At 39.8% G+C, this 6,186-nt stretch overlaps 1 non-coding gene across 1 annotated transcript; it reads left to right on the top strand.

The window, feature by feature from the left end:
* The first annotated feature begins 825 nt into the window (after positions 1-825).
* On the top strand, positions 826-951 carry LOC117795531. The gene has a single exon (XR_004619592.1). It is a non-coding gene; the product is annotated as a small nucleolar RNA SNORA72 (small nucleolar RNA).
* The last annotated feature ends 5,235 nt before the right edge of the window (positions 952-6,186 follow it).

The following is a 6,186-nucleotide window of genomic DNA, read 5'->3' as shown; positions in this document are numbered from 1 at the left end:
AGAATGGCAAAAATCAAAAACACTCAGTATCAAATGCTGGCGAGGGTGTGGAGCAACAGAAGTTCTCATTCGTTGCTGGTGGGAATGCAAATTGATAACAGCCACTTTGGAAGAGAGTTTGACAGTTTCTTACAAAACTAAGCATATCTCACCTTATCATGCAGCAATAGTACTCCTTGGTAATTACCAAAATGGATTGAAAGCTTAACATTCATTCATAGACACTTTATTCATAATTGCCAAAACTTGGAAGCAACCAAGATATTCTTCTTCAATAGATGAATGGATAAACAAAACTATGGTAAACCCAAACTATGAAATATTATTCAGTGCTAAAAAGAAATAAGCTGTCAAGCCATAAAAAGACATGGAAAAACCTTAAATGGATGTTACTAAAGGAAAGAGACCAATGTGGAAAAGGCTACATTCTATATGATTCCAGTTATATGACATTCTGGAAAAGGCAAAACTATGAAGACAGTAAAAATATTAATGGTCGCCAGTGGAAGCAGGAGAGAGGGATAAATCGGCTAAGCACAGAGAATTTTAAGGGCACTGAAACTAATCTGTATGATACCATAATAGTAAATAATATGTCATTATACATGATCAAAACCTATAAAATGTTCACAAAAAGCAAATCCTAATGTAAACTATGGGCTTTGTATAATAATATGCTGATATAGGTTCATTGATTGTAACAAGTGTACCTCTCTGGTGGGGGATGTTGATAATGGGGTAGGCTGTGCACGTGAGGGACAGGAGGTATATAGGTAGGACACCTCCATATTGTCTGCTTAATTTTTCTGTGAACCTAAAACTGCTCTGAAAAAGTCTATTCAAAGATTTTTTTTTTTTAAGCAGGGGAACATTTGCTATATTAAGATCACACGTGTGTCTCCAGACCTAGTTCTTTCTCTAGGTCTGGTTTTATAAAGACTGGTGGTAAACCAAGCCTGATTAATATGATACATTTTATGTAGGAAATGTTTGTGACTCTAGATATTTGATCAACCTCAAGAAATGACAGCACAGATGGTGTAATAACTTTTGCAGATAACCATTGCTAATTTGATGATTACCAGTTGTCAGTAAGTGAATGGTAAAACCGTTGTGTTCAAAAACAAACAAACAAAAAAGGCAGGGGAGGTCAGCCTTTCACATCCCCAAGAAATTAATCTGTTTGGCCCATGCAAAATTCAAATGAAATGTGAATGATAACAGTAGACAACTCAAACTTAACCAAGTGGAAACCACAATCTCAGCTGCTTTGTTGGACGTGGTATCTTTTCTGGAATAGGTAAACATAGCCTCTGACACTTAGTGTTCATTGGGCCAATGTGTTTTTTTCAATCCCTTCTTGAAGGATGATCACAAGCATTTCACATTCGTATGAAAAGGATAAGAGTACACATTCCTGGTCTTATCATAGGGCTCTATGTTAACCCTCCTATTCTGTTACAAACAAGTCCAGAAGAACTTTGATCATCCTGGTATTCCACAGAGCATCACACTAGCTCACTTTCTTAATGACGGGATGCTAATTAGGCTGGTGAGCCACAACTGGTAAGTACTCTGGCTGTCCTATTCAAACACACCCATATCACAGGATAGAAGAGAAACCCTATAAAGATTCAGTAGACCAACACATTAATAAGGTTTTCTTAGGATAACTAAAAGATGGTTTTTCAATGTTTTATTATGAAAATTTTCAAACACATAAAAAAGTTGAAATAATTTTACAACAAATCCCTGAATATCAACACCTAGATTCCATAATTAACATCTTACTAGATTTGCTTTATTGTATTTAATGAAGTGTTTAGGCATTCAATAATTTGGAGCATGTCAGGATACCCCCTTTAAAATAAAGGACAAGTTGTTGCATCTTGGATGCCTTAGCGCTAAGAGAAAGACATAGTACTTGAATTTTGGAGGCAGCACATACTGCTCTTAGGAACCCCAGTCTGATTTAGTTGTTGGACAACTAGAAGACTGACAAATGCTAACGGAGCCCAGAGCAAAAAGAAGGCTCAGCAGCAAATTCAATAGGCAATACAAGGGGCCCTCCCCTCCAGACTACATAAGCGCCGGGGTATTCATGGTAAATACATGGAACCATGGTAAGCACAAGTGTGAGATCTGCACAGTAGATCTACAGCAAGGAGACCCTTCAGATTTTGGAGCAAGACTGTCTTCTGTGGCAGAAACTACACATTTTCTAAGTAGTCCCTGGCTGTTATTAAGCTCTAGTAGAGATTAAATCCCTGACCAAATGGCTGTGTATGTGCTGCAGCCCATTACGAATTGGTATTTTCAGATCTACCAAGTTATAGAGTCAGACAAGTGCAGCAGCAGCCCATCATACTGTGGAAATGGCACAAAATCAGGACCAAGAAAAGTCAGAAGATACACAAAAGCTACATGAACAGAACTTCTGACTCCTTCATCACTTATTTCTGCTGCATCAATGCCTAAACCTCAATTCATACCTAACATCTTGTTGAGAGATGAGAAGTATTCCTAAAGCCAGCTGAAGGAAGAGGAAAAATTTTGGACCTGGTTCATACTGAGTCAGCACAATATGTTGGAAGAAACTGAAAATGGACTGCTGCTGTAATATAGTCCTTCTGGGGGATGGCCCTCATGTTAGCTGTGAGGGACAGCCCTTCCAAGGACAAAGCTGGGAGCAGTATGTATGATTTTTTACTTTTTGTGTACTAAAAAAGTAGCATGAGAAAGATATATACAGACTCCTGAGTATTGGAAAATGGGTTGGCTTGTTGGTCAGGGCCTGGAAGGAGCAAATTTGGAAGATTAAAGAGAAAAAAAAAAACATCTAGGGAAGAAGCACATAATGGACCCACTTGAAGTGGGTACAAAGTGGAAACAGATCTCACGCTACTGCCCACCAGAGAGCATCCAAGTAAGGGGAAACACTCAACAATGAGGCTGACTCATCTTGTGACTCATCCTCAGCCAGCCTCCCTCCTTTGCCGCCCCCATGCTTGCACAATGGGGTCAAGAATAGAATCACCATGGTGGCAGGAATAGAGGCTATGCATGTTCCCAGTGGTATGGACACCCACTCACCAAGGCTAAGCTAGCTGCTGCTACTGAACACCCAACCTGTCAAAGTGTTAACAACCTGATACAAAGCCCTTGATAAAGTAGCAAAGCTTGAGATCAGCCAGACACTTAATGTCAGGTTGATTACATCAGATCCCTTTCGCCCTGGAGAAGGCAATGATTCATCATCACTGCAATTAATACTCACTCCCATATGGCTTTAATTTTCCTGTCTGCCATGTCTCTGTCAGCACCACTATTCAAGGGCATATAGAATGCTTGATTTACTGTCATAAGATTCCCACATACCATCACTTCAAATCAAGAGACCCATTTTACAGGGAATGATGGGCCACAATCGATGTATGAGTGAGGGATCCATTACTTGTACCACCTAGTACCAAACCTGGAAGCAGCCAGCCTCCTGGAACAATGGAATTGCTTACTAAGGCTCAACTAAGGTGATAACTCAAGACAAAGGCCTATAAAGAGTTGGGACATTGCCCACCAAAATCAAGTATATGGATTAACCAAACACCTGTGCCGCACCCCCAATAGCTAGAATAAACAGGTCCAGACATCAAGGGGTGGAAGTAAGATTTGTCCCTCTCACTATCATTCACAGTGGTCTACTTACAGAATGTGTGTTTCCCATCCCCACAGCTTTAGGTTTGACAGGATTAGAGGTCCTGGTATCACTGCTTCTTCTAAGGAAAACAATGGGTGTTCCATTAACCTGGAAGCTATGACTGCTGCTTGTTATCCTTGAGTTCCTCTTGCCAGTAACCTAGCAGACAAAAAAGGAGCACTTTGAAGATTCAGTGACAAATTGGTCTTAATATGCGGTGCTAGCAGGGGGTGGACTGTATCAGATGATCTTTGTGCCCTGTTTTACTTCCTCTTGATCTTCTGATTCTATTTGCAATTGTGGCTGTGGTGACAGTTACGTGGCAAAGGGGTGAAGAGTTCCAATACTGACCACATCTTGCTTCAAGCACATCTTTGGTTTGCCATGGTGTTTTTCTGATACTAAAGGAATGGAACACCCACAGGAGTTTACTGGACGTGGATGCTTGCATGGCCCAGGTGCTGGGGAGTTAACCTCCCTGAGGCAACCCTCAACCCACAGGAGATGGGAGCCAGTGGACAAATGCTTCCAGTTGCTGACTCCTGGGATCATTTCCCAAGTAAACCACCTAAATGCAAATTCTTTTCTCAGGCTCTGCTCTCCTGGGTAACTCAAGCTAAGAAAGAAATCAGTGAGAGTCAACAGAGCTCTTGCAAATAGAATAGAAAATGCTTCAGAATGACAATAAAAACTTTCATTCTACAAATACATCCGTTTCAAGGGCAACAGAATATATCAGTTTTGACTCACTCCAGCCAATTCCTCCTCTTACCATAAACCAAGTTAAGACAGACATACTCCTTTGCAAATTCTTCCTCAGCAGAAATTAATAATAAAGAAAGATTATTATAGAAAGGAGAACAGATTTGTGTTTGTTTTCTATTGCTCCTGCAAATTACCACAAACGTAATGGCTTAAAACCAAACAAATATATTATCTTACGGTTCTATAGGTTGAAAGTTCAACACATCTCACTGGGCTAAAATCAAGGTGTGAGCAGGACTGGATTCTCTTCTGTAGGGTCTAAGGAAGAACCCATTCCCTAGCATTTTCCAGTTTCTAGAGGCTTCCCACATTCCTTAGCTCACAGTCCCCTTCCTCCATCTTCAAAGCCAACAATGACACGTTGAGTTCTTTTTATTTCACATCACTCTGGCCTCCTCTTCAGTGTCTCTCTTTTACTTTGAAAGACCTTTGTGATTATACTGGTCTACCCAGATATTGCAGGATAATCTCCTTGAGGTAAAACCACCAAATTAACAACCTTAATTCTATCTGCACATTTAATTCCCCTCTGCTGTATAATGTAATTTATTCATAGGTTTCAGGGATTAGGGTATGGACATCCTTGGGAGTAGGGTGGAGAGCATTATCCTGCTTACCTCAATATTTAAGAAAAAGAGAGTTTATACATTTTCTTTTAAGTCCACCTTCATATTTATTTTAGACCTAAACTTTCCTTTAATTTAATACAACTTTAATATCTTGGTTATAATTACATCGATTTATAGCATTTGATTACATTAGACTGGTGAGTCCATTTTCACTTTATTGGTGAACAGAATGGGGCATGAAAAGCAAAAGAAAAGACAAAAATACATGTAAGAAAGGGAGAGGGAAGGAAAAAGGAGGAAGGAAAGAAGAAAGAAGGAGACAATCAACTTTGATTTCATTTTTACTTATGCAAAGTATGCTTAGCTATTCAACCCAATGAGGTCATTGGGTTGGTATGATGGTTAATTTTATGTGTCAACCTGACTTGGGCTAAGGCATGGATAGCCAGAGAGCTGATAAAACATTATTTTTTAGTGTGTCTGTGAGGGTGTTTCTGGAAGAGATTAACATTTGATTCAGCAAACTGAAATCTGAGTAAGGAGATTTGCCCTCACCAACGTGGGAAGATATCCAATCCATTGGGGCCTAGATGGAACAAAAAGGCAAAGGGCCAATTCTTTCTCTCTTCTCAGGCTGGGACATGGGAGCTCCTGGGTCTCAGGCCCTTGGACTCTAACTGGGACTACAGTACCAGCTTTCCTGATTCTCCAGCTTGCAGATGGCAGGATGTGGAACTTCTTGACCTCCATAACCACATAAGCCAATTCTCGTAAGAAATCTCCTCTTAAATATATCTCTATACCTCCTAACAGTTCTGTTTCTCTGAAGAACCCTGACTAATACATTTGAAAAACACTGAGGAAGATGCATCTGCTGCTTGAAGTTAATAATCTTTCACACTCAAAGTTTTGATAAGAGATCTGGGTCATCACAGCTAGTTAAAAATCTAGTCAAGTATGAACTTTCACTAGCACTCTGTTAATTAGAATCTAACTTACTTACACATTGTAGGTTTTTTCGGGTCAAATTCTCTTGAGACAACTCATATTCTTCTTGATCCTGATAATATGGACAATACTGAAGAGTCAATGGCAGACCATAACATCCTGTGGAAAAACAAATGGGCGTTAACGGATAAAATATATCCTATAGGC

Source organism: Ailuropoda melanoleuca, chromosome 1, assembly GCF_002007445.2.
Source record: "Ailuropoda melanoleuca isolate Jingjing chromosome 1, ASM200744v2, whole genome shotgun sequence".
NCBI classification, from domain to species: Eukaryota; Metazoa; Chordata; class Mammalia; order Carnivora; family Ursidae; genus Ailuropoda; species Ailuropoda melanoleuca.
Note: the sequence above shows the minus strand (reverse complement) of the source record. Positions and strands in the feature narration are given on the sequence as shown.